Below are 18,531 nucleotides of genomic sequence, written 5' to 3' on the forward strand. Positions count from 1 at the left end.
CTTAACCAACTGAGCCACCCAGGCACCTTATACCACATCTTCTTTATCCATGCATTAGTCAGTGGATACTTGAACTGTTTCCATAATTTGACTATTACAGATAATGCTCTGTAAACATTGGGATACATGTATTGCTTTGAACTAGTATTCTCTGGATAAGTATATATATATTCTCTGGATAATAATATATATATATTCTCTGGATAAGTATCTAATAGTGCAACTGCTGGATCATAGAGTGGTCTTTTTTATTTTTAAGTTTTTAAGAAACCTCCATACCACCTTTCACAGTGTCTGCAGTTTGTGTTCCTACCAACAGTGCAAGAGAGGTCCCCTTTATCCACATCCTCACCAACACCTGTTGTTTCTCATGTTGTTGATTTTAGCCATCTGACAGGTGTGAGGTGATATCTTATTGTAATTTGTTTTGTATTTCCCTGATGATGAGTGACATTAAGCATCTTTGCATATGTCTGCTATCATATCTGTATGTCATCCTGAAGAAATGTCCATTATGTCTTCTGCCCATTTTTAAATTGGATTATTCATTTTGTGGGTATTGAATTTGATGAGTTCTTTACATATTTTAGATATGAACCCTTTATTAGACATGTTACTTACAAATATCTTCTCCCATCCCATAGGCTGTCTTTTAGTTTTGTTGATTATTTTGTTTGCTATATAGAAGCTTTTTATTTTGGTGTAGTTCCAATAGTTTATTTTTGCTTTTGTTTCCCTTGCCTCAGGAGACCTATCTAGAAGGAAGTTACTACATACAGCATATGTCAAAGAGGTTACTTCCCGTGTTCTCCTCTAGTTTAATGGTTTCATATCTCAAGTTTAGGTCTTATTCCACTTTCAATATATTTTTGTGTATAGTGTGAGAAAGTGGTGGTCAGTTTCATTCTTTTGCATTATTATAGTTGAATTTTCTCAACACCATTTATTGAACAGAACAATGAAACAGGAACTGATTCTTTGAAAAAAAATAGTAAAATTGATAAACTTCTGGCTGGACTACCAAAAACAAAAGGGAAGGGACCCAAATAAAATGACAAATGAGACAGGAGAAAAAACAACCAACACGGCAGAAATACAAACATTGTGGCTTTGATTTGCAATTCCATGATAATTAGTGATGTTGAGTATGTTGTAAAGTGCCTATTGGTATTTTTGTGTGTTCTTTGTAAAAAATAATGATTTAGGGATGCCTGGGTGGCTTAGTAGTTGAGCATCTGCCTTTGGCTCAGGGCGTGATCCCAGGATTGAATCCCACATCAGGTTCCTTGCATGGACCCTGCTTCTCCCTCTGCCTAGGTCTCTGCCTCTCTCTCTCTGTGTGTCTCTCATAAACGAATAAATGAATAAATAAAATCTTTTTAAAAATTAAAAATTAAAAAAATAATGATTCAGCCTCTGCTACTTTTTAATTGGAGTGTTTGCTTTTTATTATTGTTGTATCAGTTCTTTATGTATTTCAGATATTAGCCCCTTATCAGATACATCATTTACAAATATATTCCCCCTTTTAGTAGATTACCTTTTCATTTTGTCAATGGTTTCTTTTGCTATGAAGAAGCTTTTAAGTTTGATATAGTCTCACTTTCTTTCATTTTCTTTGCTTTTGTTGTTAAAAGAAAAAAAGTCATCCCCAAGACTGATGTCAAGAAGCTTATTGTCTTTGTTTTCATCTAGGGTTTTATGTTTTCAGATCTTAAAGACATTAAAGTCTTTAATCCATTTGAGTTAATTTTTGTGTATGGTGTAAGATAGCAATCCAGTTACATTCTTTTGCATGTGGCATGATATCTGTTTTGTTTCGTTTTTCCATTTTAACTGTGTTTACCTGTACCTCCTGGTCACTGCTGTTTTAAATTGTTATCTAGTAACTCTGAACTCTGACTCATCTCAAGGTTGACATTTGTTGATTGTCTCTTTTTTGAAACTTAGTCACATTTTTTCCTCTATATGGAGAGTAATTCTGTTCTGAACAACTTAAAAATTATGAGACTCTGGGGCTGTTAAAATTTTCTGGAGGATTTTGACTTTTGTTTGTTTTAGTAGGAAATCTGGTTGAGCTAAGACTGAAAGTTCTATCTTCATTTGGATGATAATTCCAATGTTAATTCACTTTTTAAGGCAATTTTTTGCTGCTTTGGCTCTGTCCCATCATTCACAGCTCAGGATTGAGTCCAAGATTTATACTTGCTCATATACAGAATTAGAAGATCCGTTTCTCCATCTCTCCTTGATTTCCTCCTTATTATCTGGCTCACAATCTCTTTTCCTTGTTCTTTAGCCAGAAAAATGGAATTTCCCTTAGAATTTTACCTGACCATTTTGCTACCATAGATACAGCTTTATGATTGAGGCAACCATTAAGGAAAACTAAGAAAAGGAATGCCTGGGTGGCTCAGCGGGTAAGCATCTGCCTTCCGCTCAGGGCATGATCCTGGAGTTCTGGGATCGAGTCCCACATTGGGCTTCCTGCATGAAGCCTGCTTAGCCCTCTGCCTAGGTCTCTGCCTCTGTGTGTGTGTGTGTGTGTGTGTGTGTGTGTGTGTATGTGTGTGTGTGTCTCATGAATAAATAAATAAAATCTTTTTAAAAAAGGGAAAACTAAGAAGACTAAAATATAATTACTATAATTATATTATTAATATAATTTATTATTTTTCTCCCTATACTTTTTGGAATACTGACCTCTTTTACTGGTTTCTTTGCCTGGAAAGATAAGTTTTTTCCTCAGTGTTCCAGTTGCCCATGCTTTCATTGCTGCAGTTTAAGAACTATGGCCTAGGGGATCCCTGGGTGGCGCAGCGGTTTGGCGACTGCCTTTGGCCCAGGGCGCGATCCTGGAGACCCGGGATCGAATCCCACATCAGGCTCCCGGTGCATGGAGCCTGCTTCTCCCTCTACCTATGTCTCTGCCTCTCTCTCTCTCTCTCTCTGTATGACTCTCATAAATAAATAATAATAAAAAAAAGAACTATGGCCTACCTTTTGGTGCAGTGCCAGGAGAGAGAAAACAAGGAAAATATTGGAATCTTCTCCATCTATGATTCTCTGATCAGAAAAAAAAATGTCTCTCTCTAAATTTTGTTGTCTGTAGCACTGTGTAACTTTGAGACTAGGGAAAACTTGGGGCCAAAGTTGTAAGAGAAAAGATGAAAATAAAATGGGAGACTAATCCCTCTATGGGTTGTTCTTCAGTTTTTCACTCTCCTACCTGATTCACTTTCTTTTACTCAGTTTTGAATCCTTGGGCAATTGCTTTTTCTTTTTTGTCTAGAGTTTTTAGTTGTCACAGTTACAGACATGGGTTTAATACAACTACTCCATCTTGATCAGCACTAAAAGAAGTCCTCCTTTTGTTTGAAATTCATTAATTTTACAAGAATATGAAATTACTGGATTTTCTTCCATTTTTTCTAGTATATATTGGGCTACTTTGATCCACAGGTCAATTTCTTCCTATAGTTCAAATATTTTCTCCTCTTCTATCTTTGAAAATTATTTTATTTTCTTTTTCAAAAATATTCATTATCCATTTATTAAATCTTCAATGTCTGCCTTCTATATATCTAGTGTACCCTTTGTCCTGCTACTACTTTCTTTGTAGGTTTTCTTTGTAATTTTCTCCTCTCACTTAGTAAGTCTATTTTCCACACCATAGTTTTAATACTTTATAACTTCACATATTTATGGGACACTCCAATAACACACTGTTGAATTTAAATAATTATTAAAATAATTCCAGGACTCTTATTACATCAGTTAAATGTCTCATTACCTGGTCTCTAAAAAAATTTCTTGAGGACATAGTGGTACCAACAAAAATATCTCAAATAAATCTTCTTTAAAGTGTACTTTTCAAGTATATTTTCAATGCTATGTGCATTTCCTATTTTTAGGGCACAGAACTGTTGAATATATTCTATACTGATATTCTGTTTATTGCACCAATTAATATGGGACAATTCATCCAAATCTTCAATTTACTTCCAAATAGTGTAGAAGGATTATCTTTTGATCCTCTATATGTTTTCCAATGCACTTTGAGAATATTTTTATTAACCTTTAGACCAGAGGTTTATTGATGTTGAACAATATTTTCAATTTACTCATTTGTTAGCAAGTTTGTTGAAGGAGTTAAGGCTGTCATCTGAACCATATAAAAAACCTGATTTCCTAGTGTTTTTTCTCTGATTATTGGCCTAGTATCTCAAGATTCAGATCCTCCTCTCGTGTCACTAAAATCTTGCATTTTCAGAATAAACTCCAGATAATAACTAATTGGACTTTCAAAGTTCTGTCCAGCTTAACTTGAAAAAAATTATTTTAGAGTCTACAATGCTACTTGAGGGAAGTTGAATCGTATTTTTGTGTGTGCTATTATTGTCAATTTTGATCGGTTGTATGAGACTCATTTGATTTATTAAGCCTGACACTTGCCATGTTAATAAATTATAAAAATGATAATATATACCATTTTGTTTGCCTAATAAGCCAATTCCTCTCTAGGTATTTGATGTGCATTATACTTTATCCTTGCAGTAACATTTTGAATAGCTATTATTTCAAATATTTTACATAAAAATTTTGAGTCTCAAAGCAATCTCAAAAACTTTGAGTCTCAAAGTCTTAAGTACTTTTTTCAAGGTCACATAAGCAATTAAATGACAGAGATAAATTTTAAACACAAATTCTCAAAAGGCATATCCAACATCCCTCTTTTATGAAAGAGTGAAAACTCAAGTCTTGGGAGTGAAATGCTTATATTGCAATGTTAAGTATAGTCAGAAAATAAGGAAACTCTTAAAACTATATTTACATTTGGAAGTACAGAAAACAGTGGCAGTAGGTAGGCAAAAAGAAACTTAGATATTCTAAGAGGAAAATAGAGAGCATTTGAACATTATACCTCCCAACGACTAAATTTCTAAAACTATTCTGAGGAGAAAGCATCCCAATGTAAGCGAATTTCAAGTAAACCATGAAAGAAAGTGAGATGGTTATTTACAAGATAACATTTTCAGGAAAAAAGTTTATTTTTCTCTTTCACTTTTCAAATTTTTACATATATTCTAGTTAGTATTTAGCAGAATATTGGTTTCAGGAGTAGAATTTAGTGATTCATCACTTACATATAACACCCAGTGTTTAACACAAAAAGTTTATATTTGTGTCCACCAATATGTTTTTACCTTCCTCAGTAGGAGCATTATAGGGTAGGCACATGACCAGAGTGCATTTCCCTGCAAGTTCTGTATTGCTTTTAAGCAGTAGTTGAACTCCCTCCATATTTTTACTCTGCTTTTAATAGGTAGATGCCAATATTTATGAGGCCCTAACTGGGGATGGAGCTACAGATAAAAGGTGCTAGAGTCCCTGAGTCATTGAAAGTAGACCACTGCTAGTTAGGAATACTTGCCTTGGACTTCTGTGTGTATGAAATATTCCATTCCATTGTGTTTATAGTCCTCTCACAATTTGCTGTCAGTTTTTGCAATGATTTAGCATACCCTGACTAATGCAGTTTTGTGTTGCATAATATGGTGGTTGAAAGCAGGAAATTTTGGAAGTCACAGAACTCAACTCACATAAGAACCTTTAAATCAATTCTGTTCTTATATTTAACTCCTTATTCTGATGAAGATATTAAAATATTAAGTGACATACAAATCCCAGGAATCACATGCTGAACTTAAAAAATGATAGCTATGTACATAAATGAGATTTCAAAAAAAGGATTATAAGTGAATCTGAAAGACACCACCATGGTAATAGAGAGTACGCCATTTACATTAGCTAAGAACCAAGAAGAGCACCAGGAATGACCCTAAGCTAACCTCATGCCCATTATTCACTAAAGAATGTCCTAGAATGGTTTTTCTTAGTAAATCTGGAGTTTTTCTTTGCTCGTGGTGACTAAAACAAATAACCAGAAGTAGACTAGGCATTTAAAAACAGGCTCAATTATAGAAAAGTAAAACAGTCTGATAAGAAAACTGATATTTAAAAAGAGTAATCTGCTCTGAATCATGCAGTAGTAAGTGGCTGAATAAGGTTTTAAATCCATTTAGATCTGAATTGTTTCTAAAAGAAACAATTTCTAAAGAATAAACAAATGCTTATAAGAAGTGGAAAAAGAACTCCCATGTCATTACTGGTCTTGGACCTTTCATGTTGGGACAAACAGGCCTATTAAATTGTTCATTCGATTCTTGAATAGTAAAACATACATAATGATGGATAGTGCCCATAAAGAATCATAATCTTCCAATATAGGGAAACCACCTCTGTTTAAGAGGCAAGGACTTCTGCTTTCAGGAAGATGGGGTAAATGTACTTTTGCCTATTCCTTCATCTGAGTACAAACAATAACCCTGGACATTATATACTAAACAAACATAACAAAACTCTGGAAAGTGGAGAGAAAGAGACCTGTGAGGAATTTGGGACTCAAAGAACAACATGGGAATAAGTACCTTTTGATTTTCATTTTGCCTGATATATTTCAGACTTGGCATATAGGTAGCCAGCAACCTAGAAATGCTGATCAGTATAGGAAAAACTCTAAAGCCCAAATAAAACCCTGGCCTCTCTATTCAAAAGACCAAAGAAAAAGGTTTTAACATTAATAACTCTATTATAGCCAAACAGCATAGTTCTATTACCAGACAGTGCTGAGTGGGGAGCCTAGACCTTTACCTTTACCTGGCTATAACAAGGCAGTGCAACATTCCTACTGGAATGGTGTCAGAGGAATCCAAGCAGGGAGTCAGGGCTTTCATCCCTGTCATTGTTAAGAAGGCTCTCCCACATGGTGTCAGTGGAGCCTATCTCCACTCCTATTTGACGATAATGAAGTGCCCCTTACCCTCTCTGTTGAGATACTAACAGAGAAGGCCTAGTAAAGAGTAAGAACTTTCATTACCATCTAGTCATAATGAGGCCATCCAACATGCACGGTGATAGTAGAGGCAATATAGGGAGCAATAATGAGACAATTCTACCCCTCCAGCAAGGAAGACATTAATGGAGGGCCTAGTAGGGAAATAAAATTCCCACATACATTCAGAAATAATGAGAAGCTCACCCTTGGTGTCAGTGGAAACCAACTGGGGAACCTGAACTTCTACCTCTGCCTGAAAGGAACAAAGCAGCACTCCTCCTTTTTCCTGTGAGAATGATGTCAGTTGAATTCAGCTAAAATGAAATATTTACATAAGATTAAGAGGCTCACAAGGTAGCACACAAAAGCACCAGTTTAAATTGGAAATCACTTTTTATGCCAAGGACCAGAAAGATCTCAAGCTGAATTTAAAAAGTCAATCACTAGATGCCAGCAACTAGATGATAGCAATATTTGAATTATCTGATAAAATTATCTGATGCAGCCATCATAAAAAAAAATCCTTCAAACATTTAAACATACTTGAAACAAAGTTTCAGCAAAGAAAAAATTAAAGGAAAAAAGGAAAGGAAAACAAAATTTTAGAACTGAAAATAAAATAGCCAAAATTAAAAATAAAAAAATACATTGACTGAAAAGTATAATGGAAGTAACAAAGAATTTGTGAACTGAAAGAACAATAAAATTTGCCCAATCTGAAGAACACAGAGCAAATAGACTGAATAAGATGAACAGAATTTCAGGGACCTGTGGGACTATAACAAAGATCTAATATTTTGTTATCAGAGCCTTGGAAGGAGAGGAGGAAAAAGGGTGTGGCTTAAAAAGTAGTCAAGGAAATATGGCTGAAAATTTCTCAAATTTGGTAAAAGACATAAATTTACATATTTAAGAAGCTAGAGAACCTAAAACAGGAAAAGCTTAATTGCCACAAAGCTCATATAGTCAATCTTCTGAAACCCAAGGACAAAGTCTTGAGGTGAGTTTGAGAGAGAAAAACCTTGCAAACAGGGGCGAAACCATTATGGCAACAGGTTTCTCATCAGAAAACATGGAAGTTAAAAGGAAGTAGCATAAAATTTTTTAACTACTTAAAGAAAAAAATGTCAATCCAGAATTTTATATATAATGGAAATATCCTTTAAGAATGAAGGGGAAATCCAGGCATTCTTAGATTAAGATAAACCAAGAATTTGTGACCAGAACGTATAACTGAAAAAATAGGCAAAGTTCTCAAAAAAAAAGAAAGAAAGAAAGAAAAAATAAAGCATTTGGAACATCAGAAAGTAAGAAAGAATATGGTCAACAGAATTAAGAATAATTATAACACTGGCAGATGTGGTTGTAAATGCAGAGAAAACAGTTAAGGTTAATTGTATTACAAATGTAGAAGAGTTAAGAGATGTGAAGGGAGGTAAGATTTTTATACTTCTTTGGTATTACGGTAAAGTGATGATCCAGTAAACTGATCATTTGTGTGTATATAATGTACCTGGAACAAATTATAAAAACATTTAAAAAGAGATATACTAAATAAAATAGAATTCTAGAAAGTATTCAAGTTAACCCACAAGAAAACAGGATTAAGAAACAAACAAAAGGAGAAAACAATACATGAAATGGATGTCTACACTCACCACTTTTCTTCAACATACTACTGGAAGTCCTACCAAAGTTATCAGATAAAAAAAGGAATGAGTAAACTGTTGCTACTTGCAGATGATATGATACTATATAGAGAAAACTCTAAAAAATCTATCAAAATGCTGTGAGAACTAACAAATTTAATAACGGTTCAGGATACAAAATCAAAATATGGAAATGTATTGCATTTCTATACACTAGTAACAAAATAGAAAGGAAAATAAATAAAAATTCCATTACGGTTGCCCCAAAGAGAATAAAATATCTAGAAATAAATGTAACCAAAGAGGTAAAAGACCTGTACTGTGCCAATTATAAGACACTGATGAAAGAAATCGAAAGTGACACAAATAAATGGAAAGAAACACAATGCTCAGGGATTGGAATAATTAATATTGTTACAATGTCTATACTACTGAAAGCAGTCTATAGATTCAATGGTATTTCTATCAAAATACCAATAATGTTTTCACAGAACTAGAATAAAAAATTCTAAGATTTGTATAGAACCACAGAAGACTGAATAGCCAAACCAATCTTGAGAAAGAAGAGAGCTGTGAAGGTAGCACAAATCCAGATTTCAAGGTCTCCTAAAAAGCTCTAATAATCGAAATGGTATGGTAATGACACAAAAAAGATACAAAGATCAATGGAATAGAACTGAGTACCCAGAAATCCACATATATAGATCAATTAATCTACAACAATAAAGAAAGCAAGAATAAACAATAGGGAAAAAACTTTTCAATAAATGGTGCTGGGAAAACTGGATAGCTACATGCAAAAAAATGAAACTGGACCTCTTTCTTATACCATACACAAAAATTAAACTCAAAATGGATTAAAGACTTAAATGTGTGAGACCTGAAACCATACAACTTCTAGAAGAACACATAAGCAATAATCTCTTGAAGATCAAACTTAGCAATATCTTTTTGGATCTGTCTCCTCAGGCAAGAGAAACAAAAGCAAAATAGACAACCTTTTTTGTTTATTGATGGTATTACATCAAACTAAAATGCATTTGCACAGTGAAAGGAACGATCAACAATTAACATATACCAAGGTAGACCATATCCTGGTCCTAAAATCTCAACAAATCTTAAAACAATTAAAATTTGTGTGACCTGTTGAAGCCATGCTGAGAGTGTTATTTTTAGTACTAAATACATACATTAGAAAAAAGGAAAAGTCTCAGATCCATAATCTATGGTCCTAACTTGAGAACTTAGAAAAAAAGACCAAAATAAACCAAAAGCAAGCAGAAGTAAGGAGATAGTAAAAGTAGAATGAGAAATCTGTGAAAATGAACATAGGAAATATTTTCTTTGAAAATAGCAATAAACTTGACAATCTTCTAGCAAGACTAATGACAAAAAGAAGACATGAATTACCTCCATTGGGAATGAAATACAGGAGTTTTACTGAAGACACTACAGACATCAAAAGGATTATAATGGAATACCACAAACTACTCATACACACAATAGTACTTTTTCATCTAATTGCTAAATTTACTCCCCAATATGAAATAAATTGCTCTATGACTATCAAAATTAACTTGTAATTTAAAACCTCCCCCAAAAAGAAATTTTTCATGTCCAAATGCCTTCACTGGAGAATTCTACAAAATATTTTAAGGATGAGCATCAATTATATGATACCTCTTCCACAAAATAGAAGAAAAAGAAACACTTCCTAATTCATTTTATAAAGTTAATATTAACCTTATATAAAAGCCAGAAAAAGACCATACCAAAAACAAAACTACAGACCAATATAACTAAGGAATATAAACACAAACATTCTTTTAAAATATTAGCAAATAGAATTCAGTAATATATAAAAAGAATCATATGCTACAATTAAACAGTTTTTCCAGAAATGGAAGCTGGTTCCCATACAAAACCAATTAATGAAATCTACCATATTAATAGACTAAAGAAGAGAAGACTATCATAACATCAATCATGATTAAAAAAAACTCTCAAAAGTAGGAATAGACGTGCAACTTATTCAACTTGATAAAGAATATCTATTAAAAAACCTATAGCTAACATCATTCTTAATGGTGAAAGATTGACCAAGTTCTCTAAGTCTCTAAGGGACTAGGCAAGGATGTCTTTATTCCTGTCTCACCCCTCTGTTCAACATAGTTCTGGAAGTTCTACCCATGCAATAAAGAAAAAAATAGAAATAAAAGATATGCAAATCAAAAATGAAAAAAAAGAATTTCCTTTGTTTGCAGAAAACAGGATTATCTATATAGAAAGTTACAAGCAATCTATTTTTTTAAAAGCCTTCTAGGTACACCTGGGTGGCTCAGTGGTTGAGCATCTGCCTTGGCTCAGGTCATGCTCCTGGGGTCCTGTGATTGAGTTCTGCTTTAGACTCCTTGCAGGGAGTCTGATTCTCCCTCTCCTCTGCCTATGTCTCCGCCCCTCTCTCTCTGTCTCTCATGAATAAATAAAATCTCTCTTTAAAAAAACCTTCTAGAACTAATAATTATATCAGGAAGTTTGTAAGGCATAAAATATTGGGTAAACACACAAAAGTCAATTGTACTTCTACATACTAGTGATGAATACATGAATATCAAAGTTTTAAATATACAATTTATAATAAAGTAGAATTAAGTCTAAAAAATATGTACAGTTCTTGCATGCTAAAGACAAATACTCAGACAAAAGAAAAGGTATGAATAGATGGGTGGATATACTGTTGGCACATGACATAATAAGGTTATCAATTTTCTTCAGATTGATATACAAGTATAACATCATTCCTATCAAGTATCAGAAAGGTTCTTGTCACTGTACATTATCTTAATCCAAATTTAAATGGAGAATGGACTCATTAGCCAAAAAAATATTTTTGAAAAATGGAACAAAGTGGGAAAAATCAGTCTGCTTAAATTCAAGACTTCTTATGTAGCTACAATAATCAAAACTGTGACATTCACAAATGGATGGACAACAGAGATCAATGGAACAAAATGAGGAACTCAATAGTAAACCCATCTGGAGACCCAAATGATTTTTTATTAAATTCAAAGCAATTCAATGAAGAAACAATAAACTTTTCAACGTGAGACATGAGAACAATGGGCTATTCTTACCCAAAAGAAATTTAAAATTAATCTTCGTCCTAAGTTTCATAGCTTTTACAAAAATAAACTAAAAATAGATCATAGATTTAACTGTAAAATGTAAAACTATAAAACTTTCCAAAAAATCACCAATTCTTTGGGATTTGGGTTAGGCTAATATTTTTTTAGATTTGACACCAAACACATGAGCCAAAGTAGAATTTTATAAATCAGACTTAAAGACTTTAAGAGGATTAAAAGACTGGGAGAAAATAATTGCAAACCATATTCCTTACAAACGACTAGTGTTTAAAATATAGAAAGAATCCTTAAAAGGCAACAGTAAAAGAAAAATAAATCTGATTAGAAAATTAGAGAAGACATGAATGGACATTTCATCAAAGATGATATACAGATGGCAAACACAGGAAATATTGTTCAAAATCATTAGCCATTTGCATTAGAGAAATGCAAATCAAAACCACAATTGGATATCACTATATCTATCTTAAAATGGTTAGAATAAAAAAAAATAGGAAAATACCAAATGCTAGTGAAAATGCAGAAAAATTAGATCACTTATTAAACATTTCTGATATGGAAAGTAAAATACTACAGCCCTACAAAGAAAAATTTTGTCAGTTTTTTTTTAAACCTAAATATTCCAATCCCATATGAATTGGAAATTGCACTCCAGGGCATTTATCAGAGCGAAGTAAAAAAGCTCTTTGCTTACCAAAACTTGTACATTATATTTTTATTGTGGTAACATATATGTACGTAACATAAAATTACCCTCTTAGATTTGACTACTCTAGGTACCTCATACAAATGAAGTTATATACTTTTTGTCCTTTTATTTAACCTTTCAAAAAATTCAGGTATAATTAGCATACAGTGTTATATTAGTTTCAGGTATGCAATATAGTGATTCAACAACTCTATACTCAGTGCTCATTGTACTAAGTGCACTCTTAGCCTCTTCATGATTTCACCCATCCCCCACCCATCTACCCACTGGTAACCATCAGTTTGTTCTCTATACTTGAGTCTGGTGGGGGTTTTTTGGTTTTTGTTTCTTGGGTTTTTTTGCTTGTCCCCTTTTTCCTTTGTTCATTTATGCTAAGTGAAAGAAACCTGTAAAAAAGGCAGATAATTTCTTTAAGGTTCATCCAAATCATGGAATTTCTCAGAATTTCTTTTTAAGGATGAAGAATAGTCAATTATATGACTACTCTATTTGCATATATTATGAAAAGATCAAAATAAGTTTAGCTAACACTTATTTTTTTTTTTTTAGCTAACACTTATTATCTCATGTAGATATGAAAAAAAATGAAAAGAACCCTGATTTTTTTTTCTTTGTGATAACTCTTAGGATATACTTTAACAACTTCACTTGTTAAATTTATTCCTAACAACTTTGCTTTTGATGCAAATAATTTTCTTCTTTTTCAGATAATTCATTGTTAGTGTATAGAAATGACACTGAGATTTGTATGTTAACTTTATATCTTGCAGTTTTACTGAATTTGTTGATTAGATCCATTTTTCCCCCTGGTGGATTCTTTAGGATTTTCTGCATATAAAAGTATGTCATCAGTCAATTTTACATCTTTTTCAATTCTGATGCCTTTATTTCTTTTTCTTCCCTTATTGCTCTGGCTAGAATTTCCAGTACTATTTTGAATGGGAGTGGTGAGTGTGTGCACACTTGTCCTGTTCCTGATCTTAGGGAAAAGCTTTCAACTTTTTATTATTGAGTATGATATTAGCTACAGGCTTGTCATATATGATCTTCATTATGTTGCAGTACATTTCTTCCATACCTAATTTAATTTTTTTTAATTGTAATGTAAAAATAGTGTTGAATTCATTTCAGGTGTACAATATAGTGATCTGGCCATATCCTATATTACTCAGTTCTCTTCAAGATAAATGTACTCCTAATCCCCTTTGCCTATTTAACCCATCCTTCCACCTACCTCTTCTCTGGTCTATTTGTTTTCTATAATTAAGACTCTGTTTTTTGTCTTTTTTTTTTTTCATTTTTGTTTTGTTTCTTAAATTCCACATATGAGTGAAATCATATGGTATTTGTCTTTCTCTGGCTTATTTCACTTAACATTATATATTCTGTAGCTCAATCCATGCTGTTGCAAGTGGCAAGATTTTGTTCATTTTAATGGCTGAATAATATTCCAGTGTGTATGTTTGTGTGTGTGTAAATATACATCTTTATCAATTCATTTACTGATGGACTCTTAGATTGCTTCCATAACTTAGCTTTTGTAAATAAAACTGCAATAAATAGGGGTGTATGTATCCTTTTTAATTAGTGTTTTCATACTTTTTGTGTAAATACCCAGTAGTGTGATTACAGGATCATAGGTCTATTTTTAACATTTTGAGGAACCTCCAAACTGTCTTCCATAGTTACTGTGCTCGTTTGCATTCCCAGCAACAGTGCAAGAGGGTTCCTATCTCTTCACATCCTTGCCAACACTTGTTTCATGCATGGTTGATTTTAGTTACCTTGACAGGTGTGAGATGCTATCTAATTGTGGTTTTGATTTGTGTTTCCTTGATGATGAGTGATGTTGAGAATCTTTTTATATATCTGTAGGCTGTCTGTATGTCCTCTTCAGGGAAATATCTACGTGTCTTCTGCCCATTTTTAATTGGATTATTTGTTTTGTGGGTGTTAAGTTGTATAAGTCCTTTATATATTTTGGATACTAACTCTTTATCAGATATGTCATTTGAAAATATCTTCTCCCAGGAGGGCGGGTGTTGGAGGGGAATGGGTGACGGGCACTGAGGTGGACACTTGACGGGATGAGCACTGGGTGTTTTTCTGTATGTTGGTAAATTGAACACCAATAAAAATTAATTAAAAAAAAAAAATAAAAAAAATAAAAAGAACTTAAAAATATAAGGATAACCAATTATCCCAATGTCAAATATTAAAGAATTCATAAAAAAAAAAGAAAAGAAAATATCTTCTCCCATTCTGTAGGCTGCCTTTTAGTTATGTTGGTTGTTTCCTTTGCCGTGCAGAGGTTTTTATGTTGATGTAGTCCCAATAGTTTTTGTTTTTGTTTCTCTTGCCTTAGGAGATATATGTAGAAAGATGTTGTTATGGAGGATGTCAGAGAAATTATAGCCTGTGCTCTCTTCTGGGATTTTTATGGTTTCAGGTCTCACATTTAAGTCCTTAATCCATTTTGAATTTATTTTTTTTAATGGTGTAGCAAAGCAGTCCAGTTTCATTCTTGTCATGTAGCTGCCCAGTTTTCCCAACACCATTTATTGAAGTGGCTGTCTTTTTCCCATTACATATTCATGCCTCTTTTGTTTAACTTGAATTGACCATATAATTGGGGTTTAGTTCTGGGTTTTCTATTTTCTTCTATTGATCTATATGTCTATTTTTGTGTCAGTATCATGCTGTTTTGATTTCTACTGCTTGGTAATATAACTTCAAGTCTGGAATTGTGGCAACTCCAATTTTTTCTTTTTCAAGATTACTTTGGCTTTTTGGGATCTTTTATGGTTCCATATATATTTTAGGATTGTTCATTCTAGTTCTGTGAAAAAATGCCATTGGTATTTTGATAGGGATTGCACTGAATCTGTGGATTGTTTTGGGAAGTATGGACATTTTAACATTATTTGTTCTTCCTATCCATGGGCATGGAATGTCTTTCCATTTGTTTTTGTCATTTTCATTTTCTTTCATCAGTGTTTTATGAAATGTTTTAAGAGTATAGATCTTTGACCGCTGGTTAAGTTTATTCCTAGGTCCTTTATTAATTTTGGTGCAATTAAAGGTGATCATTTTTGATTTGTATTTCCCTGATGGCAAGTGATGTGGAGTATTTTCTCATGTGCTTGTTGTCCATGTCTATGTCTTCCTCTGTGAAATTTCTGTTTACGTCTTTTGCCCATTTCATGATTGGATTGTTTGTTTCTTTGCTGTTGAGTTTAATAAGTTCTTTATAGATCTTGGATACTAGCCCTTTATCTGATAGGTCATTTGCAAATACCTTCTCCCATTCTGTAGGTTGTCTTTTAGTTTTGTTGACTGTATCTTTTGCTGTGCAAAAGCTTCTCATCTTGATGAAGTCCCAATAGTTCACTTTTGATTTTGTTTCTTTTGCCTTCGTGGATGTATCTTGCAAGAAGTTACTGTGGCCAAGTTCAAAAAGGGTGTTGCCTGTGTTCTCCTCTAGGATTTTGATGGAATCTTGTCTCACATTTAGATCTTTCATCCATTTTGAGTTTATCTTTGTGTATGGTGAAAGAGAGTGGTCTGGTTTCATTCTTCTGCATGTGGATGTCCAATTTTCCCAGCACCATTTATTGAAGAGACTGTCTTTTTTCCAGGGGATAGGCTTTCCTCCTTTGTCACATATTAGTTGACCATAAAGTTGAGGGTCCGCTTCTGGATTCTCTATTATGTTCCATTGATGAATGTGTCTGTTTTTGTGCCAGTACCACACTGTCTTGATGACCACAGCTTTGTAGTACAACCTGAAATCTGGCATTATGATGCCCCCAGCTGTGGTTTTCTTTTTTAATATTTTCCTGGCTATTCAGGGTCTTTTCTGATTCCACACATTCTTAAGATAATTTGTTCTAACTCTCTGAAGAAAGTCCATGGTATTTTGATAGGGATTGCATTAAACATGTAAATTGCCCTGGGTAACATTGACATTTTCACAATATTAATTCTTCCAATCCATGGGCATGGAATATTTTTCCATCTCTTTTGTCTTCCTCAATTTCTTTCAGAAGTGTTCTGTAGTTTTTAGGGTATAGATCCTTTACTTCTTTGGTTAGGTTTATTCCTAAGTATCTTGTGCTTTTGGGTGCAATTGTAAATGGGATTGACTCCTTAATTTCTCTTTCTTCAGTCTCATTGTCAGTGTATAGAAGTGCCACTGGTTTCTGGGCATTGATTTTGTATCCTGCCACATTGCCAAATTGCTGTATGAGTTCTAGCAATCTTGGGGTGGAGTCTTTTGGGTTTTCTATGTACAGTATCATGTCATCTGCAAAGAGGGAGAGTTTGACTTCTTTGCCAATTTGAATGCCTTTGATTTCTTTTTGTTGCCTGAGAGCTGAGGCTAGGACTTCTAGTACTATGTTGAATAGCAGTGGTGAGAGTGGACATCCCTGTCTTGTTCCTGATCTTAGGGGAAAGGCTCCCAGTGTTTCCCCATTGAGAATGATATTTGCTGTGGGCTTTTTGTAGATGACTTCTAAGATGTTGAGGAATGTTCCCTCTATCCCTACACTCTGAAGAGTTTTGATCAGGAATGGATGCTGTATTTTGTCAAATGCTTTCTCTGCATCTATTGAGAGGATCATATGGTTCTTGTTTTTTCTCTTTCTGATATATGATGAATCACATTGATTGTTTTATTTATCCCCCCAGGCTTGCATCCTGGGGATAAATCCTACTTGGTCATGGTGAATTATCTTCTTAATGTATTGTTGTATCCTATTGGCTAGTATCTTGTTGAGAATTTTTGTATCCCTGTTCATCAGGGATATTGGTCTATAATTCTCCTTTTTGGTGGGGTCTTTGTCTGGTTTTGGAATTAAGGTGATGCTGGCCTCATAGAACGAGTTTGGAAGTATTCCATCACTTTCTATCTTTCCGAACAGCTTTAGGGGGTGATTTGGTGACGGGCACTGAGGGGGGCACTTGATGGGATGAGCACTGGGTGTTATTCTATATGTTGGCAAATTGAACACCAATAAAAAATAAATTTATTTTAAAAAGGTGATCATTTTCTTAATTTCTCTTTTTGCTGCTTCATTATTAGTGTATAGAAATACAATAGATTTCTTTACTTTGATTTTATATTCTGCAACCTTACTGAATTCAACAGATCAGTAGGTTTGTTGGTGGAGTCTTAAGATATTTTTCTGTATATAGTATCATGTCATCTGCAAATAGTGAAAGTTTTACTTCTTTCTTATTTGGTTGTATTTGTTTTTGTTGTCTGATTGCTGTGGTTATGACTTCCAGTACTGTGTTGAATAAAAGTGAGAGTGGACATCTTGTCTTGTTCCTGACCTTAGGGGAAAATCTCTCAGTTCCTCACCATTGAGTATGTTAGCTGTAAGTTTTTCATGTAAGGCCTTTATTATGTTGAGGTATGTTGCCTCTCACCTTACTCTTTTGAGGATTTTAAAATCATAAACAGATGTACTTTGTCAAATACTTTTTCTGCATCTATTGAAATGATCATATGGCATTTATTCTTTGTTTTATTGATGTATCACATTGTTTGATTTGCAAATACTGAACCATACTTGCATCACGGGAATAAGTCCTACTTGATCATGGTAAATTATTGTTAGATTTGGATTGCTAATTTGTTGAGGATTTTTCATCTATGTTTATCAAAGTTATTGGTCTATAGTTCTCTGTTTTTGTAGTACCTTTATCTGGTTTTGGAATGAGGGTAATGCTGGCCTCTTAGTATGAATTTGGAAGGTTTTTTTTCCGCTTTAATTTTTTGAAAAAGTTTGAGAAAAATAAGTACTAATTATTTTTTAAATGTTTTGTAGAATTCACCTAGGAAGCCATCTGGTCCTGGACTTTTGTTTGTTGAAAGTTCTTGGTTACTACTCAATCTCATAACTGGTAATTGGTTTGTTCAAGTTTTTTTTACTTCTTTCTGTTTCAGGTTTAGTGGGTTATGCTTCTAGGAATTTATCCATTTCTTTTAGGTTGCCCAGTTTGGTGGCATATGGCTTTTCATCATAGTCTTTTAGAATCCTTTGTATTTCTATGCTGTTGATTATTTCTCCTCTTCCAGTTCTGATTTTGAGTCCTCTTTTTTCCCTTTTCATTTCTTCT

This window comes from Vulpes lagopus, chromosome 4 (genome assembly GCF_018345385.1).
Source record: "Vulpes lagopus strain Blue_001 chromosome 4, ASM1834538v1, whole genome shotgun sequence".
Lineage (NCBI taxonomy): Eukaryota > Metazoa > Chordata > Mammalia > Carnivora > Canidae > Vulpes > Vulpes lagopus.